Source organism: Danaus plexippus, assembly GCF_018135715.1.
Source record: "Danaus plexippus chromosome 9 unlocalized genomic scaffold, MEX_DaPlex mxdp_24, whole genome shotgun sequence".
Classification (NCBI taxonomy): domain Eukaryota; kingdom Metazoa; phylum Arthropoda; class Insecta; order Lepidoptera; family Nymphalidae; genus Danaus; species Danaus plexippus.
In genome coordinates, this window is record NW_026869847.1 from 3,279,997 (window position 1) to 3,303,186 (window position 23,190).

Genomic DNA, 23,190 nt, shown 5'->3' on the forward strand with positions numbered 1-23,190 from the left:
ACAATTAAAATTAAGTTTTAGTTACTACTTTTAAATCTTGTCACAAGATGTTTTATGACGTGCGAAGGACTTCTAAATTTAAGTTTTTATTACTTACTTTGTCCTTTGAAATCTACAGTGAATAATAAACGACAATCCGAGATGCAGTACTCGTTAGCATCTTCCTACGCTAAGATAAAATGCAAATTAGGTGTCTAAATTTCGATGCTTTTATTGGTAAGCGAAATCTGAAACATTTAACCCTGATATTAAAACCAGAATTGTTAGGATTTTAACCTCAATTTAAAATATGGCACTCTTTTATGGACCTATTTACAAAACGGTTCCATCTTTTTTTTTTTTCAATAAAAAAATAAAATAAAATATACCATAAATCAAAACGGTCTAGTGTCAAAGCGTAAATGTTATCAGCTATAAATAATATTAATGCGCAACCTAACATTTTTGCGAGAGTCGTAAATCGATGCCATCTCGTGTATTGTGAATGCAGATCTCTACGCTCATGATTATAATAATTTACGATTTGTATTGTTGAACCGTTAACTGTTTATTAAGTGATTAATAACATATTTTTATGATGTTTTCAATATCTATTATGTATTGTGTACTTTAAAAGATTTTATCACTGTAAACATACAAAATATTGATAAGTTTTTATAATTCCTTTTACTGTTTATTTTCTCTTCAATAATGCTAAACGCTCATCAGTCAGCACGCAATGTTGTATTAATATCTTGTTTAATAATAGTGTCTAAACTTGACTATTTCATCTTTAATTTAGTCTCTACCATTTCTAAACACCGTCATTACACAGCATGTCGTCTATCATTGTTTTTGTGAACGCTTCGACTCAGGATGTATCTTTACCACTTTGGTATAGATTATATAAAGATAAATGCGTCAAAAATGTGGCGGCAAAAAGTATGATACCGACTATTAAATACAAAAACGCATTATTACAAATTTAGGTGATATTTAGATTATATAAATCCTTGTCATATAAAGTGAAGCGGTGGGATTTATGATATTTTTTTTTTTCAAACAATATAGGTGAAAATGAAATGAAATGAACGAAAAAATCCTAAAGGTATGTGTTTCTTTCATTTATTTGTATTAATTTATAAAAAAAATACATTCGTGATAACTGATAAGGCTCTTCGGACGTAAAATAGCCGCAGATCTGGACAGATGCTTAATGGAAATCGGCTTACTCAATCACCAACCGGTATACTGTGAATACCAAACCCTATAAGGAAGGCATAAATGGGCTCAGTGCTTACATTTCGACAGTATAAGTCTGGCATCTCTAGTTCACACAATATACAGCAGTTCGACTCCTAATTGGTCGTTTAAAGTAGGTATAACGTGTTTCTGCCATTTTATTTTAACCTTGCTATCGATTGAATAGAAATAATCTTATAATTAAACTTCATATTTAAATTGAATTTTAAAAAGTTTACTGGTTGCTGGCGTAATTTTATTATGTATTGATTTTATAAATCTTTAATTCAGAAAATACTGAATAGATAACAGTTTTGCATTTATAAATCTCATGCAAGAGAATAAAATTTCAGCTATAAATTATTAATTTTGATCACATGTTCATGGAGTTACGTGAAGCAGACAATATATAACGCTATTTTAAAGCACATACATATTTTTTTCCTTTAAAACCAAACCATTTTCGAGATCTGTCAGTTTGAAGTAATTGATAGAAATTGGTTGAGTTTTATATACGTTTATAAATATGAAAAATTTATTAAAAAAATCTAAAAGAGTATAAAATATTAAGAAACTATTTTTCAGTAAAGGCTATAAATGAAACGCAATCGATTGATTCGTGTCAAGATTGCTAAATTTCTTCAACAGATTATAAATAGGCCAACATGACAGACGTGCTGTTTGTAATACTGAAGACCTCACGAAGAGGATATGGCAAAGTGATCAGAAGTTGCATAAATTAAATCATAATTAATTTTTGATACCACATAACACTTAAATATTTACACTATGTAAAATAAGAGGTACTCGTTCGGAAATCTGTTCCGTCTGAGAATAATAGTTTTATGACACAAGTTGTTGGGTGCTTATAATCAATATTAATTATGAATATATATTTTATTGTTTATCATTCCATTGTTATAATAGTAATAACAGTTTGCACTTCAACATGTTTTTAAACTGCGGACACTGGTTAATTCTTTTATTGTACGAGAACAAAGTAACGGCTGAACTGTGGACAGCTACTCCGAGAGGAGTGGCTTTATATCTGTGATAGGAGAGGGTGTAAAGTGCTTGTTCTCAGGGTCAGTTCTAGATCATAGAGTTTGTATTTATTACCTCAAATATCAATTTGTCTTTTGAAAACACTCGTTCGGGAATTTATTAAATTTTTCGTTTCAGATTATTTTACAAGATGATTGTTTTTGTCTTTTGTGATTTTAATTATAAATTTAAGAAATTGTTTAATTTTTATTTAGTATAGAAGTTACAGTACAGAACTTACTCAGTCGGTATCCTTAATACTAGCTAACACAGCCACACTACGTAGAGGGCGTGAACAATTTTTCATTCATAAATATTCTTACATTATAGTATTAATATAAACAAATAAACATAAAGCCTTAATTCGCTTAAAAAGGTTTCTTTATATCAACAAACACTTATCTTAAATAAATACATATATATTTTGTGTTTAACTTGAGCCACTTCTTCATTCATTCCAATCACTAATGTATATTGCATAATATGCTACCATAACTCACTCTTTTTTTGGGTAAAATATATACTTTTAATTATTTGAATACAAAGGTACAAAGCGGTGTTGTACAATGACGTCACAATCTGATCACGTGGTATAGATACTTGATGCTTCAGTGTCTTTAAACTACATCGGTGTGTTTTTATAAAAAACTTATTTACATAAAGCTTATCGCTTTAAAATATTAAAGTATGTATATATATATATATATATATTTGCTACAAAATTAAGTGAAACTGCCGCCCTTTAAACAAAAACGTTTTTTCACTTCATTCATACAAAAATCTTAATTAACTAATACACGAATATATAAAATAATCTCTCTAAAATGTCTCTCAGTAACTACTTAAATTTCATTAAAAATTGTTATGTTAATGGAATAACTTTGGTCATTTTGGAAATAGAATAAATCCTTTGCTATATTTTCCGTCAGCTAAATAACGCTGATGCAAGAAACATTACATTCCGATGTGTATTTAATAGGAAGAAATACACGCTAAGGATTTTTCAATGGAACTAACTTTAAATACTCTTATTCAATAAGATACAACATGGAAATAAAAAAAAGTTATACATTTTTCACATTCCATCTCTTAAAGAAGCTCAAAGTTAAAGAAACTTTCGCATTGAATTATCTAGAAATTTAATAAACTTATTCATATGCGTAATAATGTTATGTGCTACGTATTTCTAGCGACGATATTATTTTAAAATTTCAATTAACATTCCGTATATAAATTGATATTTCATAATCCTGTTGAATGTTTCCAAATAACTAATATTAAAAGTCCTGGGGAGCGTTCGAGATTACGTTCATGAATATTCAATAAGATATAGAATGACACTGGCCGCGGTCCTTCGGCCGTCCTAGCCTCCGTATTATGCAATGACTATCTTCCTCCCGTTGTTTTAGTTATTGACTAGGATATAAGGGCTTAATGGCACAACTTTCCTGTATGTATGTCTATATTTTCCTAATAAATATCTATTAAGTCATTTTCGAGTTAAATTTAATATAGTCCAGACAAAATAGGAGTTAAAATATGAAAAACGTGTATAGTATTTGCATTTTACTCAACTTATATGCTAATATGAAATAGTTGGTAATTATTAAACACATAATAATAGCTTAACACTGCATAAACGTTAAGTTCATAAGTTGTGTCTATAGCGCTAAGTGCGTAACTAGTAACAATTTTAGCCACTTACACTTGCAATAAATCAGTTGCTTGTATAAATTGCTTTCAATTTAAACTGTAATGCTTCTGAGAATGAGTTGTTCTAATGACGGGACCGTGTACGCTTTAGTTAGTCTCAAGACAGATATAGCGTTATATCTCCGTGAAGGCTTTATCTAATATCCGATAGCGGAGGTCAAGGTTTGTCGCGCTGAAAAACGCATCCTAACGTCCTGCCTGCCCTTTGCGCTTTTATCAATACGCCGCTACTACTAGCGCCGTCTGTCAGCCGACTTCAGTACTAAAGCGGCCGTCACTGCGCACGCTCCACGCATATTGCCGCATTTATTGTATGTAACTCTTCCACCCTCAAATCAATTCTAACAAAATAATCCCTTTTACTTAATGTACGCGATGCACGATCATCTCGTGCACTTAACACACGTGACCCAAACGGTAACCGAGCCGAAATAACATCGATGACCTACCGCGCTCGTTCCTAACGTTATGTTTACAACTCAGCGAATATTTTAACCCTAAAAGCGTCGTTTACACGGAGCTTTCAGACGGTAAGTGATTGTGTTGAACGAGTTTGTGTTGTGGATTGTTTTCCTTTAGATAGTTCTTAGTGTTATTTGGGGATCGATTGTGACTTGTTACTTTCCCTGAACGATCAGGAACGGGGTTACTCTTTAAAATAAACCGCGATTTTTTACCGCGTCTGTAATAAGATACAAGCTCGCTTCTGCGCATGCTGGCATAAAACAAATGCATCAACTGCAAGACGCTGCGATATTTTTGTGTGACCTGTATTTCATTGATCGTATTACTTAAAGGTAATGTCAATAGAATAACACATTCAGCAACTGAGCAAATTGCAAACTGACAACGACAATATGAATAACAAGTAAACATTTTCTTAACGTACCATGACGATTTATACATATGTAATGTTAAATAATAAAAATTAAAACTATTCTTTAGCAAAAAATGCGACTAATTCACAGTAAATTTTGCAGTTTATAGGACGGGTAGAAGAATAAATTATATAAAATTAGGTACTTCGAGAACAATAAATGATCCTTGACTTTTAACTCTAATAATATTATTAATAGAATGATTTTTTTTTTATTACTCAATTCTTGCATGACTTTGGTCAAGACCGATCTATAGATGCGATAGACATGATTTTAAAACCGTAGTCCACAACAATATCCTAAAAAAAGTGAATACAAATTTTATACATATAAAATATTTCATTCGTAAAATTTTACAAAGGTAATTTAGTTAAGTTTAAAATATTAAAGCTCTTTTTATTATTACCAATAATCAAAGTTTTATCGATTTTGAGAATTCATCCGGAATTCCTTTCAAAAATCATGTACCGAGGTATATAGAAGTAAATATTAAGATAATAATTATAAAAACAAAAATAAGGGAAGTGTAAGCATTTCATAAATTCACGTCACTAACATAGACTAAAATATAATTTTAACTTTAATTCAATAAAAAAAAAAGTATTTATACTATGATCAAGTCACGGCAAATGTATAATGAATGTAGCATTTTTATCAGTGAATGCAAATATCTGCTAAATAATTCCAAGATGCTGTTTGTTCTGTGCTCGGACGGAGTAAACGAATCTGCAGATTACAAGAATAGCCGGTTCATGTAAACACACAAACAAACCAAATCCAGTCTGCATTAGCAACCATATTACGCTTAACAATAATTTAACAAACGCATCTTAACATACCGTTCACTAATACCATTAACTATACTATTATTAAAATATTAGATTAGATTAAGAATCAGATTGAATTCGTTTGTAAAATCCTTTGAAACCCTAACAGTACTCATGGAATTTGATGTTTGATGATAATAAACAATTGTTTTGTATCTTTATCGAGGAGCGTGAGAATGTGGGACAAGTTCAGGGTTGGTGCATTACAATAGGGATCCTTTAGAACCAGTTTGATGTGAAATGAAGCGCGAGGTGTTCATTGCAGTTATAGAATTGCCTCTCCACTGTACACGAGTTTCATTAAGGTCCCCAATAGCAGTTTTCGGAGCTAATCTTCCCTACTCTGAGAAAATATAGTAAGTACGGTGCTGTTGTAAAATTTTAAATGGAACACATTATTTCGTTTTATAGCATTCTGAAAACGCACCAATAAAACACACGATCGAAATTAATATGCGAAAGAAAGTGAAACTGCCCATAAAACTGTTTACGAATTCGCCTTAGCGCGAGGACTTAGTCATTAAACTTTCGAAAATAGTGTTAAGGCCATTAAATAACAAAAAGAACAATGGATTCTTAATTTATGTTATTTTAAGAATTATTTCTAAGAAAAATTATAAAGTTTTTGTGTCTACACGATTATTCTGATGAGTTATATTTGTCTTAAACCTGGAATAAATGATGCACAATAATAATAATTTATTATACGAATTCAGTTATGATATCACATTGGTAATATTTTCGTAATGACACAATGAAAATGCAACGAATCTTACGTTTAATCTAAACCATTTTAAATCAATCATTTAATTCTGATAAATTTAAATTAATGTAACTTTACTTTTAAAAAATATGAATACTAAAACCATTTAAATACTTTTGCATTATACAAATAATTCAACAATGTGTAAATCAACAAAGCGAAAGCCTTGCCGTGCCCAACTTCTTAAACGTTAATCATTATCCAAGTGTTATATTATTTGTTCAAAGGTTAATATTGTTTTGTTACGTACATCAAATAAAATACAAATTTGAATAACAATACGAAACCCGTCACAATAGCTCGAAAATAAACGATAAATTTGATTGAAATAACCGATTTCGTTTATAACATTTCCATTGTTGGGCAGAGTTTGTGTCTTAATGAGAATTATTACTGAACTAATAAACGCTTACTTGGACGCTGCATATTTATCTGATACTAGAAAGAACCTTTAAACAATAATACATTAAATGGGATAGATTTTATCGATGTATCTATTTGTTAATTTCGACTCACTCAGGATATTAATTAAAGCAAACGTAATCAATTTAATTAAAATTTAGTTATAAATCTGTTGCGAAATCCAATATGTCATTTATAGCCTTCTAGATGGAATAAAAAGAAGCCAGAGGATTGATTAAAATCAAGTCTGGTACTTGATGAAGGGTAGATTTTTTAAGTTATTCAATAAAGAAAGTTGTTAATCATAACCTATTATATGTACGTTAAAAAATTTATGTCAATTACACGACTGTAACTCACGACACCAAATTTCCTAGACGAACGTTCGCATAAGCCCATACCATCAATCTCTGGTGAATAGTCTAATTGGATCCTACGAAGGGTCCGAACAAGGTCAAGGACCCAATGAAATATCAGCACGTTATTGGACACGAGTTCATTTTGAATACACGTGTCTCTCACAAGTTACAACTTACGTTCAATAGTTACTGAAGATATTGAATATTTGATTTTTTTTGTTCTTTATATTACATAACTCATTCTACATATTTTTAACGAGTTAGTAATGAAATATCATTCAAATTCAGTACTTTAACGAGCAAGTGAGAAAACATCATTCGAGTACGAAGGATTTTGTTATGTTCTGACACTACTATTCGCTTGAATAACTCATTTTCTAGAACATTATAGCGCTTAGTTACAACAAATTGTAGATGTTGCTCTGCTAGCTAAGCCGTTGACCGAGCGATAATATATTCCTTTCAAATTCGTCACCATTGCGAGATAATTTGTCAATACAAAAAGGCGAAGCAAAAAGGAACACGAGTTGTCCTCCATCGTACTGTGAAGGTTGGGTTTTATGTTATTGATACTTAAAACAATGCGAGACCGAATACTGAGACGTGTCCTACCTCTATAATTATACATTTGACTTATATTTGTCCTTTTGAAACTAATTTTTGCAGCCGTGTACCGTGTAGACTGTAGAGAATCCAGCGTTTATTGTAATAGCACTGCGATGTAAACTAATATGTTAAAATTACATGTTCCCATCGGATAGTATTTCAAACCTTTAAAAATTCATCTAAACGAAGTGAGAATATGTTTTGACGTATCCATACAGCTGTATTTTATCCCCCTCAACTATTTGAATAATACTAAATGTAAGCGAATAATCCATAATGACCTAAATTTGATTAAACTACTATTAATTCCTTTTAAGATATTCTGGATTAATTGTAAGTATGTTACTTAAAGAAAGTCCTACGGATATCGGATACACATCGATATTTTTGTAACACATGATATAACCTACTCCAGAAACAAAAAAGTAATGAAAAAATCCGTCTGACCCATTTACAAAATAACTTCATTAGCTCTATAAAACTAGAAATGCTTTTCATACGTAGTTTATTTCGGTATGAAATTTTTGAAATTTAATTGTTTTTTTATTCATCTGCTCGTGTGATGAATGTTTTCGTTGCTTATTACGTCCGTGCGAATATATTAAGAGTAATGTAACGAAATACGTTATACGTCCTTGTTAATCATACGGACAGTAACAAATTGATTCTGAAAACAGAAATCTAGGTCAGAATGCTTGAAAATTCACGAGCACCTCAAAAAAAGCTGTGACAAAATACGTGGAATGTTTGACCGACTGACGAAATGGAAACGTAACGTGTTTGCTGAAGTTTTACGATCGCGATAAGCTTGCCCGTAGAATATCAAAGGTATTATACAGAAAAATGCAAATTAAAAATTATTGTCTAACGCACAGTCTAAAGTTATTACAATAAAATTATCGAGTTGTTTAACGTCTATGATAAATCGATACTAAAACTATCCAAACTAATTTAATATTATCAGTTGTAAGTGGTATTAAATCATATACACTATTATATGATTTAATGCTAGCCCTAAGTCCGCGTAGTATCGTTCATCAGTCATTGGCCCTGACTTCCGGCTCTGTTTCATAGTTCAATGCCTCGGCAGATTCGCGTCTTAGCGACCTTCATTATATTCGGCGCATAGATATCCTTTATGACCTCAATAAAAAATATCATTGCCATCCTGATAATTAAAAACAGCTTGCATTTGTACTAAGTTTTATTTTATATTGATTGTTTAGCACAGCTTTGCTAGCGGAATCGGGTTTTATATTATGTATATTACTTAAATTTTGATCAAATATATATTCTAATAATTATAATATATTATTAATATTTAATTTGTAACAAAAGTTCCATTCAGTTTATTTAAAAGTCGGATCAAATTATTACAATAAGTCAAGAACCGATTTTCTTACAAATTTAGCATTCAAATTATCTTTCGACACTAATAAAGTAATTCCTGTGTTGGTGAACCGAGTGAAGTAAAATCTTAATAAATAAACATGCTATACTCATTATCTCCTCACAGAATGACTTATATAATTAGTCAAATCGAATATTTAATTTAACGGAATATATAAAAGTCAACGTCGGTTAAATAATATTATTTACTCAGAGCAGACACGAATTGATTAGCACTCGCCTAACGCCGTGCTGACATTGAGAGTAACATTCAAACGAATTGTACAAAACGACAATAATGACCAGCAAAAATTATTTCTATGGACGTATCGTATTTATTCAATGAAAGTTTCAAATGGACATCATAGATCAATATATTTCTATCAGAACTGACAACCCTGATATCGAAAAGTCATGTGTTCATTATATGATGATTGATGATGCAGGCAAAAATTGACCTCTGCGTTTTCTGGGTTATTGCCAGCCAATTGAACACAGAAACGGTTCAATCCTCTCCCCAGCGACACAGCTTCCGTTGCTAAACTTGAATTTTTTTAATTTGCGTAGCCATCATCTTATTTACTCAGACGTGAATAAATTATTTTTTATTGCACTGCAGTGCAGCAGCCGCTGTCGATCATTGGTTTGACATTCAAACAGTCTAGCTAACTCATTGCACTGACCGCGATCGGTTCATGATAATTTCAACTTTATCTGAATAACACACGTTCCAGATTCGTTTGTATTCCATCTGTTAGGATTGCGCCCAGTTTCGACGCTTTCAGTTTATTACATCGCGCCAAGGGCAAGGGTACAGTCTGTTTTTATTTGTTGGGCAATTCTTGAAACTCGTATAACAAATGTATCTGATATGAATCCGTGGTCGAATCTATTGTTTCACAGCCATTACTTTCAATATACGACGGAGCAACAATGAACGAATGTTCTGCCTTTGCTTAGATTAAAATCAACCGCAAATTTGTGGTTTCGCGAGTTTTTTTTTGCTCGTTGTTATTGTTTAAAAATGATTATGTATTTTTGATACATAAGTTTTCGACAGACGTTATATTAAACCATTTGAGGATATTATTAAGTGTTATTTCATGACAATGTAATACATATGTTTCTTTGTTTGTTACAGATCTAATCTCCGGTTTCTAATTAAGTTATTGGAAAACTACTGCCACCAGCAATAATAGATGTAAGATAAATCTAAAGGGTAGTATTTTTAGTGTAAAAGTGGAGAATCTCAGTGATGCGAAGCCATCCCCCGGGTTCATCCCGGTGACCGACAGGTGAGGTGATTTAAAAATCATATTGTATAATTTTTATTCATTATAGAAAATTATAAACATTTTCTTGAAGTAAATTATTTACTCAACAAAACGAATAAATAATAATTGCTATTCACTTTGATGTTTTTGCCAGTTTTTTTTTTTATATTTGTCTGTGTATATCTTAATTAGTTTTGACAGAAATATTTTTCTTAATATAACGTTGCGATCGTTACAATAAAAAAAATAACAAAATGTTTATAATAAATCGTTATTTTAATTAAAAGGAAATCCTGGACTCTGTCTCAGGTGTGATTAATTGTCGCCGACAATTATCTGCCTCATTATCTAGTCGAAGGCACGATTTTGTTGATCTGAGTAAAAAAGATACAAGCTCTTGTACCGATCTCGCAATCGATTTAATTTATGCAGATTATATGAAAACACTTCGTTCGTTTAATTGCCTGTTTTAAATTACATTTACAGAAAGTAAACATTCTTCTGTAGTATACAGATGTATGAATATTTTTACTGAATAAATAAATTGTCCCATTTTCATTACACGTGTGACTATCAACAAAAATTTCAATAGATAAACAGAGATTTCTTAATCGCGTTCTGTCCTTGGATTATATTACATAAGTTCAGAGTATTAGATTTATATATGTATGTTAATTTACATAAGAAAAAAACTATCATGTCAAATGCTTTTTTAGAAGGTGATTCTTTTAAAACAATTTTATTGTATCTGTTTGATATTGGCATCAGTATTTCAATATTTTATTTTGAAGACATTAAATTACATCAAAGATTAAATTGCAACTGTAATGTTCTAAATGTTAGGATTTTATATTAAATCTTAGTGACTATACAGACTTAATTACACGCACTTAAATTTTATGTTATTTATATTACAAAACATTATTATAGATCACGTAGCTGTGAGTTATGGTAATTCAAATTTGTTAGTAACAAGTAAGTTTACACTCCTTATTGCTAAATAACTACGTTAGGATAATGTTAATATAAATTGTTTTTACCCTACCGAAATAATTTATTCTTATATAAGCTGTATGTTTTCCCATAAATAAATAAATAAATAAATAATTGTAATAAAATAATTTCTATAACAACTAATGAAGTCGAATTTCTTTATAACAATTTTTTTTTATCGTCCCCGACATCTTAGATAACTCTTATCACTTCCAGTTTCCAATGACCAGTGAATTCCTGTCTGTACTTCCTCTCAGTGAACACATAATATGTAACATTTAACATAATAAATTAATATAATTTTTTATCAATAATTTAGCGTTTTAATATATTGAAATTAAAAATATTAGATTGTCTTCCTTTATACGAATACAGTATTCTCTCTCTCTCTCCCTCTCTTTTAGTTTTTTGCGTTTCCTTATAGATAATATAGTATTCAATAATAACAAAACGGGTATAGAAGTTAAATAAATTATAACGATTCTTTGGACATTCTATGTCTTAAGCCAGTCGAAGACAATATAGAGATTTTTAAAGCCTCATTTATTATTCAACGGTATTTGAAGGTCAAAAGCTGTTTGGTCATGTTAAGATGTTTCCGCGTCTCTAAAACTAACAATTATTAAAGAAACAAATTTTATAGTTTATCTGGATATGTGTTAATTTATATCTATTTTTGAAACGGACTATTAAAGATCATATTTCCTATTCTCTATATTAAATATAATTGAGATTATAATCAAATTATAAATGTTTTATAAATTAAATTTTTAACTTAAATTATAAAAGAGTATCTATATAAACTAATTTGTTAGAAGCTTACGCTACGTGAGATACGCTGCTAAGAATGTCATGTCCTTTGATTAGACTTTTTGGACAGGTCATAAGCTCGGGGCCCAGAGGCCTTTGATCAAATATTGCGACAAGCAATATCCCAAACATCTTAATAGACGCTCAGTGTAAAAGCCAGCTGCGATCTTTGATAGAACCTTTTACTGAATGGCCATAACTTGGAGACTTGTCCATCACGTGTAACTAAAGGCCGAGCTGACCTATATACAATATAATGGGACACGTTTTAAAGCTCTATAGAAAATATTCGCTCAATAAGTTTGTAAGGTCGATGATTGTATATTGTGATGTGTAAATGAAATAATTCTGATTTCAAAGGACGAATGAAACTACCTACTAACACACAGCGAGAGCTCAATTACATTGAATTCACGAACGCTCGAAATCGGCTTAAGTTTGACGAATATTTGAAGTCGTTGCATTGGGACGGAAATAAAGATTACTACATATTGATTACATTTTCATTTCAACTTCACAAGGTAAGACAATCTGTAAGGACCTACAAAGATATATGGATGAACGGAAATTACTTTTCGTATTCTGTTTATGCCGTCGGTGACATCCATAAATTTGAATGAATTACATTTATATCGTTCCATTGAAAACATCTCGCAATTATATAATCGATGTAGCACTCGGAATAGATCATCACAAGCAGAAAGGTCAAAAGCCGACGGCCTAGTTTCCGAGCAAACAGAGTTCACCCAGACATCGGCCCGGGAAGAATGATAACGCCCGCAAGGCTGAGAATGCACGCAATATTTTGCTGCTACATTACGCAATATATCATTGATGGGTCGCGTCACGCGATTTATGATTTTGATACGAACAATCGTTAATCGATTTCCGGCCTCGAGGAATGCACAAAAACCGAACCGTGACAATTGATTGAATATCTCTACAATTATCCTCGGATATTTTTGACTATCCAATTTGAGAGCGAATTCTTACACATAATTATCAAAAAAATATATATTGAAAAGATTGATTTACTTATAAACAAAAATCCTTAGTTATTAGCGATGAATATATGAATATTTTCAATTTTTAACACATCGATCATAGATATAGATAATTAATTAATGTTTGAAATACAAACTGTTAGTGAAAATCAATTACAGAATAAGAGGACTGGAAAACAACATGACATACGCTTATTTAATAGACAATTATTATATAAACTTACGAGAAATAATTGTCTTTTGCGAGTGTACTTAACGTAATGATTTATTTGTTCCAATCGTAAACAATACGAGGCAACCGCTAGAGAAAGAAACACGTCACATCTTGTACTTTATATTGTATGTTTTCAAACTTTAGTACATAAATTTCAAAGCAAAACCAATGGGAAAATATAATTACTGATGATATTGAAATGCTTCATCCACAAAAATCGTAAAGTGTTTCAAGTTCATAATATTTGTTTTTTAATTACCTATATTACCGTTATCTACGACTTAAACGCCTACTTAAAAAGATAGAATGAATGGAATGAAGGCCTGCAAATTTTCCATACTCCGGGATAAAATAAATCTAAGGTAGTAAATGGGACGAGGGTGGGGCGGCCTACTTTCGTGACCTGGTCATTGCCTGACCCCAACCTGATAGCAAAGTGAAAATATTGACGAAACAACTATCGGTTTTCAGTAATGACTACTAAGATAGAAATAATAATGGTATGATAAAAAAATATCCGAATACATGCTGTCTTTGATAAAATTATCAAGACTTAAATCTTTATCACAAAAGATTGTCCAGGAATGAATTCCTTTTCTTCAGATGCCTCTGTTTAGGTATTTTCGATATGACATTTTGTCAAGACCTCTCAGATCCCACGGGATTTGAAAATGTCACTGATTACGTCATCGGGCAAACATCAGCCCCATATCACGTACTTCTTTGTCGTGTTGAACTATGACAAATTTGTCGTTTTATTATTGATAAGAGATATATGTTCAAAACAAGTCTAATCGTATATAATAGACATATTTTTTTGGTTTTATAAAAACTAAAATATAGTTAAAAAAAAATTAACGAATATATGTTTTGTTGAGTAAATTTATGGAATTAAATACAAATGTTTAGTAACAATGAATGTTATTTTAGTTTTAAATTAATTATAGATAAAATCATAAATGAATAACTTTTTGTTCAAGTCGACGAGAGTCGAAAAAGATACTTTCAAAACTTGAAATAAAGCAAATGATTTTGCCCAAAAAAAAAAACAAAGAAATTTGGACACAGAAAAGGCTTTTATTACGAACAATGGATTTTTTTGCTTTGTAGTCTAAATCTATGGTCGGTATGCATAAACGCAATTGTTACTCCACGTTCAAATCAAATCGTCAAACAGGAGTGCGGCGTTAATTAATCCAATTCTATGAGCCAAATCCGGATGTTGGACCAATCTGTGACATTCACGGTCCAGTGACACACTTCCGCTCTGTCGAACATCATTCGATTGTAAATGACGTGTTATTAAAATGTTATTTGCTACTTTATCTCTATAAAACTAATTTGTATACAAAAATAACTAGTCTACACTAGTAGACTAGGACTAGTCTAGCGTTACAGATGAGTCTTTGTTATCATATGGGATCAGTTCCTTATTTATAAGAGGCCATGAAGACATTAGCTATAACTTAATATTCCTAGATTCACACTACTTTAGCGAACAAAAAATGTCCGATTATTTTTTTAAGCCGTATTTCATAGCTACACACAGGAAGAAATGTCAAATGGCCTCAAAAATAATATTCTGTCATTTTAGTTTTAGTTTAGTTAATGAAGTGTTAATAATTATTAGTCAGTTGTTAGGAACTTTTTATATTTTAATTGAATTCCTTTCTTTCTAATTTTTTTTTATAATATCGGAGGAACCCTTTATATAACACAAAGGAAAAAGTAATTTGGATACTTCTACAAACTAACTTTACTGTTACCCTTTATCAATATGAATATTTTAGGTGCAATGTCAAAGTTTTTTTTATATTATACATATAAAAAATATATATTTTACATGTAAGGTACATGTAAAATATGTTTTTTTAATTCAATACACCCTATATATTAATTTAATTGTCACTTGGATGTTGAAAAACTCCGTTTTAGTGTTGAAATAAATAAATTTAATCATATTAAACTAGTATCCCGCGGACCGCCTCATAGCAGACATAGCTATTATACTATAGCACTGCTTACCATCTCTGATGCAGTTTAAGCAAGTCCTTGGCAAACGAGTGAGTCACTGTTCTATTTCTTATTTCCTAATAATACATTCAAAACTGCACGTATGACGCAGTACTACTAGTACATTGACCTAAGATATGTGTTCCATGTTATAAATATTTTAACCATTTCCTTCATACATTTATTATTTATCAATCGCATACAATAGCTTAGCTTAAAGTGTGTTCGAGTTTTAATCGTAATTTAATTTTGAGTTTCGGAAGTAATTTAAATAATGTAACTTTAAAACAGTAACTTGGATCATAACTCGAAGTTAAGGACAAAATTACCTTTAATAAAACCACGTCTGTTACTCCCGGTATACCATCAGCTGTTGCAGAAATTTGCATTCTGTGCACTTATATGATTATGGGAATTTTAGTTAGAAATCATGTTTCAGCTAGTATAGACTGTTATAATGGTTAATTTTGAACCGTTGTTATAGGATAAGACAAGTGAGAAGTTTGTCAAAAACTATAAAATTATAGATAGTATTGCTCTGGCGTTGAGTGATTATTTCCTATCTAACATAAGATTTCGAATATTTGCACAATTGTTTTATACTTATGAATAAGTAATCTCAGCGGCTGGGAGAATTTTGCCGTCACGAAATATTCCATGATTATAGAATTTTATTAAAACAACAATACTTTTATATCTATAAAAATATATGCATGACTGTAAACAAATTGGGAAAAGCTTAATGCAAGTGAAAATATTTTCTATCGTTAATTTGTTAAATATAAGTGTCATAGAATCGTTTCAATCGAGCATAATAAAAAAGAAAGAGCAAATGAGACGAATTTAATGAATACCAACGCAGACCTATAACGTATCTTTACGGCTTTGTTATTAGTATTGAACTTACACAGCGCTTTACCGAGTACTTATATTTTAAAGAACCTCTTTGTTTCACCAAGAAAGGGATTGTTTTAATAAGAAAATAGAACTTTAGCCGACACCGCCATTTTATTTCGTAATTGAATGGAATGGATGAGCATGGCTTAAACAGAATCCCTTATTAGATAAATATGCTTTTGTTTTAAGTAGTAAAGGGAATTGCGCTTTGTATGCTGAGAAAAACATATAATATACAATATAATTTGATATAAAACGGGCGCCTTTTATATATCATCACTTGTATTTATTATATCATTATTTTACATTAAATTATCTCCATATCATTAAATATTTTTCTTTGATAGACAAAACTCTATTATAAAATTCATAGAAACATTCATACAAAAGTACGAAACATAGAAATAGCATAGAGGAATGCATATACATATAGGACAATATTTTTATCTACCAAGTTCATAGTATAAAAAAAAAAATTATACGAGATGAGAATTTACGGCAACGAATAACTAGGAAATGAACAATCAACCTAATAACAAATAATATACAATTTAATTTATTCACTATTATTACTGAATATGTGTATTCATAAAAGCACAATAGAACAACAATTCATTTTTATTTAAAAATAAATATAAACCGAATATTATATACTTATATATAAATATATACTAGTATAAGAATAATACTTTTTAATTAAACTAATACTTTGTTAGATTTGATCCGTAGTCCACTAACGGCCACCACCGATGACCCTTCATTCTGTTTGTGCAATTGACAAACAAAACAGTTTTCACACTCATATAGACTTTATTCCAACGTAATAAAAGCAACGTTATGTACCTCCCAAGACTTGAGAGAGTCGCGTATTTTGTCCTTCGCAGGTCCAATTAAATAAGATAAGAGACCACATCCTGATTTCCCTCGCGTGAAATGCTCAAGCATTCCATGAATCGTTTAATTGATGTTAATGAAAGTTTATGAAGGCAATGGAAAATATCATTAAGATAATATTAATTTATTGCCATAAAATGTTGCAAGGTCGGTGTTATAAATAGTATTTTATTATTTATGATGTAACACAGAGAACTCTTAAACCATGTCTATCCTCTGGCAGTCCTGCATTACCGTCCGACCTTACGCCATTATTAAGAACAATTGGAAATCTATTACAATAAAAGCTTAATGGCATGTTTAAGTATAAGTTATGAGCATGCTAACAACTCGTTAGAAGACTATCAAGGACAGGGCCATCGCAAGGATTCCCCCCGGAGCGTTGCATTTACTTTCAGCAATGCGCACTGAGAACTAAGGACATTTGTCGCCTGTAGCGATTTCATCAACTCGCTCTGATCATACTTTTATTTACTACTACAACGAGAAAAATAATATAACTTAAATGTTCTATTAAGTACTTATAACCTTGCTTTATGAACGATATTTTAATTCAACTGTAGATTTACTGATTAAAAATTATATAGTGTTTTTTATGAGACTTTATTTCTTAAACAGCATTAAGTTATAAATATAGAATTTGAATAAATTTCATCGAAATTAAAACGACAAAAGTATTTCATAATTCATCAGCCAAATTCTTGCAATTCTGTTGTATTAATTCAATGTTTTAATTAAACATCCTAGATTGGTCAGCGTATTCGTTATACATATTAAATTCCGCTTAAACACCGACTCGTAGCGTCTTTGAGCGTCAACTCTGCGTTTTCACCATCCGACCTTATATTAGTCATAAACTTGCATAATTCATATTTGATGTTTGTACTCATACAAATATTAAATTTAATACGCTTCTCGAACATCGTCTTCGACTTTTGATATGAATTTTATAATATTTGCCTTGTAATATTCTCCAGTCGCCCCGAGCATCCGATTACTATACGTAGCAATATTTTTTTACATATCATACATAATGTTTCTCTTATGAAATATAAAAGCACAATTGAACAACAAGCCGTACAATGACGTATACCTATTTACTCTCAACTTTGCCTTTCATTGAATGTCGGACTAAAATCAAATAACATCAAAGAGACGTTTATGTATCGCGTTTTGAAATAAAACACGCATCTCGTTGGCCGGTTACAGATTACATCTCATCCGGCGCATGCGCAGCCAAGCCACAGAGTAAACAGAACACTGGGTCAATCAATGCCGCACATTTCATTACTCTTATAATAAAATCGAAATATATGTCTTGATCTCATTTAATCATTAAACTGGTACATAATGATATAACATTTTTTTAGAATTGATTATCAAGAAGCTATTCTTTCTTTTAACAGTCAGTTACCATTTTAATGAAGAGGTTTTATGGGCTAAATAATTTAGGTTAGATTATTTTTTTCGCCAATTTTAATTCATTGAGTAAAAATATTATAAAATTCATCGTAAACATAACGTCCTGTCGAGAAATAAGATCAATGACTGTCAAAAGGCAACCGCAGCAGACGGCTGCCATTTGCTTTTATAGCTTAAAACATTAACTGATGACTAAATCGAGCAACACGCCTACAAACTTTAGCCCATTATATATGAGATACAGTTTAATACAAATCAATTTAGTAGGTTTTTTATAAGACTGAAAAATCCTACTTCCACGCATTCCCGCATATTTTCATATTAACAACATTTCTAGTACTATTGTCTCGTTCCCACGTTGTAAAATGATTTATTGCAGCTCCTAATAATGAGTATATATAATCTACGTCGATGCAAATTAAGGCAGGTAATTATCATTAGCGAAACATGCGCTAGTTAATTACGTTAAAATAATTGCTAAGAGCCCAAGAAAAAAAAAAGGTAACTGATAACATATCCTAATGGCCGAGCTTGGAGGTGCGAACACAGAAATCTGTGGAATAAATCAGAAGAATCGTGAGGGGAATTACACGATTTAAACGGCGTATTGCAACTAATTTGTATGTAACTAAGGTACGACCGGCGGGAATTAATGTTTTTGCTTTTAAATAGCTGAAATAGGAAAATACTTTTGCATGATAATATTATAAATGATAAAATAGCTCTGTCTGTTAGGTTTTGACTGACCAACATCTAATCGACTTTAGTTGAATTTGGTATTGTGATAGAAAACAACTCTGAAGAAAACTTAGCCTTCTTGGCACAATATCTCTATATGAAGATTCACAAGTAGAAGCTAGTTATAAATAAATATATATTAATATTACTGAGAATTTCACGTGTTGTGATATTTTAAATGGATTCGTTTCCAAAATTAATTTGTTCTAGATTTTTAACGAAGCCACGTAACCTCGATTCCGCCTAATAGCTCACCATTTTCATTATTAACTAACCATTTGGAATACGTATTTGGACCATTAAAATTATTTTGCATATAAATTATTATGATTTAGCTCTTTTCGTGAAGTATAAATTGCTTTTGGAACTTAGACAATCTGCTAATGAGTTTGTTCAGATGTTTGCTCAGATGGCGCTGTAACAGTTCGTAATGAATGTATTATTTTCAATTATTTCACTAACATCATTTGTTTACTATTATACCACAGCAGAAACGTCAGTTTGTTTTGTTATAACATTATAATTATGTACATTAATATCTAAACAACGTGCCAATACATAAATAGAACAACTTTCGATTATTAAATATTTGCCTAATTGCCTTCCGATCCTAATAATCTCGAAATGAATGTACGAAGCACGAAATTTATTAGCATAAATGTTTTGTCATGCCATGATTATAAATCCCACAACTAACATTCATCTGTTTCTGCCGTTACCGCGAAGTTGTATTTGCGAACTAGACACGTACAGTTTTTAGTTTTTCATTCATAAATTAACGCTCATGATAATACAAATACATATTGTACGAATACAAATTTAAATAAAACTATGTTTATCGGGTTTTAACTGTTCTATATTTTACCAGACGTTTCCATTACTTTGCAGAATTTTTGATCAATGCCAGGCAACATGAAAGTCTCTTTCATGCGTTATTATCTTCAACGTCGGTTAAAATACAGAATACGTTAAGTATATTCCAAAAACATGGCTTATTTTCTGCCAATGTAGGTATATGAATAAACAAAACACTGGCTGTGTTTAGTTTAGAAATAAATTCGTATTAAGGGAATTGAAGGGTTACATGTAAAAGCTATAATGAAAATAATAGAAAACAAAGCCAAAAGAAATCTAAAAGCCACGGGAAATTTCATATACTTGACCTCAAATTAATTTTAGTATAGTGATTCAATGTCAATCTCAAACGAAATGATGTGTGGTCTTTTGCACCATATTCTTTGAGTTTCGTTTCAAACAAAAATAACACATCGATACACGACTGCATTAGCTTAAACGAATTAAATTTTAAGCACACCTTTTAATGAATAATTTCTTCTTGTCTCGTAAACAAAATTACTGCAAAGATAAGAACCGGATTCAAATTCTTTAAAAAAAATGTGATTTGTGTTTAAAACAGAATAACTCCCTGGTTAATCAATTAAGCGGATAAAGTAAAAATGAATGCAGTTTCACAGAAAAACAATAGCTTTGTTCTTATAATAAACAAAGAATATCAGAGTTTTTTTAATATTATGACCAGCTTATTGCCTCTCATCTATTGCAAATGATTTTATCATTAATATTATATACTTGATTCAAATCTCTCTCTCTCTCTCTCTCTTTCTCTATCTAAAAATATACGTGTTTAAGGTTCCGCAAATCAATCCTATGCTAGAATACTCAAGTAAACGTATTTCGTATTAACTCCAACACAAATTTCATGTAATAATGAACACGAATGAATCAAATGCCACATTAAATGATAATCCTAACATCCACATACGTTGTAGTTCAAAGTAAAAGCAACACTTGTGACTGTTACCCTTTCTCAGTAATTTACACCCAGGTTTTGATCGATAAAGAAAGCATAATATAGCTAAGGTAGCATTCCAACAGCTGAAATTATAACTACAGCTTACCCTCAAAGTTGTCCTGCCCAGTGGTTGAAAATACATTTGCTACTTATTTAATTAAATACAAAAATGTATACAGCTCAGATCCGAAGTTTTGAGTATTCAAGTTAGGAATGCACAGACGATTATAGAAACTTTTATGTTTATAAATTGTAAATATGTATATATACAGGATGTTACATACACAGAAATTAATTGGATGTGACTGAATACTCACTGAAATTCTTTTAAAAAAGGCTGTCCATTAATACTGCTCTTTTTATTTAATTTGCAACAGCATGACAGTTTTTTTTTTAATTAATTTAATTTAATTAATTTAAATTTAAGAATATTTTTTTATTGTATCCTCTAAGACTCATTCTAATTATATCTAAAATGACTTTACTCTTTACAAAAGAACTACAAAGCAATAGTCAGTTTAATCTAGTCGTTTTTTAAGTTTTGTTTCAAAATCTTTGCCAATTAAAGCAAACTTTATAAATCAAGAATAATATGGCAATAGTGGATAAAATAATAATAATAGTTTTTAAGATTTTTAGCGAATGTAAATTTAATTAAAACTAAATGAAACTAAGGTTTTCGGATAATACAACGTTTTTTATGTACGTGATCACGATTGCTGTCAAGAAACCGAAACGTCGGGATTATGTTAAGTTCTTAAAGTAATAAAAAACGCGTTGTTATAATCCGAAAACCTTCCTTTCATTTAAACGAGTACTCGCGGAGATCTCAGATATCATTTAATTAAAACTATATTGGGATGAAAAAATGCTATGTGTAATAATCACAAGCGAAATATATAGTTTTATAAAATTGTTATTTGTTTCAGATACAGCCTCCTCCTCACAATAACGACTTCGTCAGACAGATTTTCGTTAATAAACGGTGAGATTATTTTTTTTAATTTTGTAACTGACCAAGTTTATGTCACAACAACTTTTTCTGATTTGATGAAGTGAAACCTTTTTGGTACGCATTCGTTGGTCTCGCTTGTAAAGCAAGATCAATTATTATGTCATTTGAATTTTGAATGTAAAAGTAAAAATAATGTATATATTCCATAAGTTTTTATAGTAAATTTTTTAAATTCAATTTGTAAAGAAGTTAAAAGACTGCAATAGTTCTGAACTATTAAATAAGTATGTAAATTTTATGTCAAATTTGTTAAAACTCTTGTTGAAATTAGACAAGACAAGCTTCAGTTATTCGCTTTTAATCTGATGTCATTCCACAAAATATAATATTATTAAAAGTAGCTGTTTTATACATATATATATATAGATATAAAAACATAATCTTTTAAAAATTATATACAAAACATTATTTTAAGATAACGTAATAAAGCGTGGAGATCTCCAGGATTTGAGAAGGCTCAGAGCTTACTTACAGCACAGAATGGATTTATTAAAAAAAAAAAAAAATTGTTGGCGAAAAATATTTGTTTAATCTACTTATTAAGATAGAAACATTGAACCTATACAACATGGTCGAAAGCAAACCCTGAGCACAATTAAATAATATCATTATAATATTATTATAATATTATTTAAATTATACACTTACGTTCAGAACATCGTTATCTGTATTAAGTGAAATTGTGTGTTATAAATCCGCAAAAAAAAATACTGAAGCTGTAAGTTGCGCTACAGTCGACGTTTACATCGAGAGGATCACAAGGACGGCGAATGTCAGACGGCCGCTACACTTGCTTAATTACGAGCAAACAAGAAGGTATTGAAAAATTTACGGGATTATTAGAATATAGCAACGAATAAAGACAACACAAACAGACAATATGCTTTTTAGAAAAAAGTAT

General features: G+C 30.5%; 1 protein-coding gene across 1 annotated transcript in view; it reads left to right on the forward strand.

Moving 5' to 3' along the window:
• Nucleotides 1–10,364: 10,364 nt before the first annotated feature.
• Nucleotides 10,365–23,190, forward strand: part of LOC116767336 (ecdysone receptor) — a 113,749-nt gene continuing 100,923 nt past the window's right edge. Inside the window, exons 1-2 of the mRNA XM_032657610.2 lie at nt 10,365–10,497; nt 22,204–22,259. The gene's annotated coding sequence lies outside the window, so the exon portion shown is untranslated. The remainder of the gene's footprint in view (nt 10,498–22,203; nt 22,260–23,190) is intronic.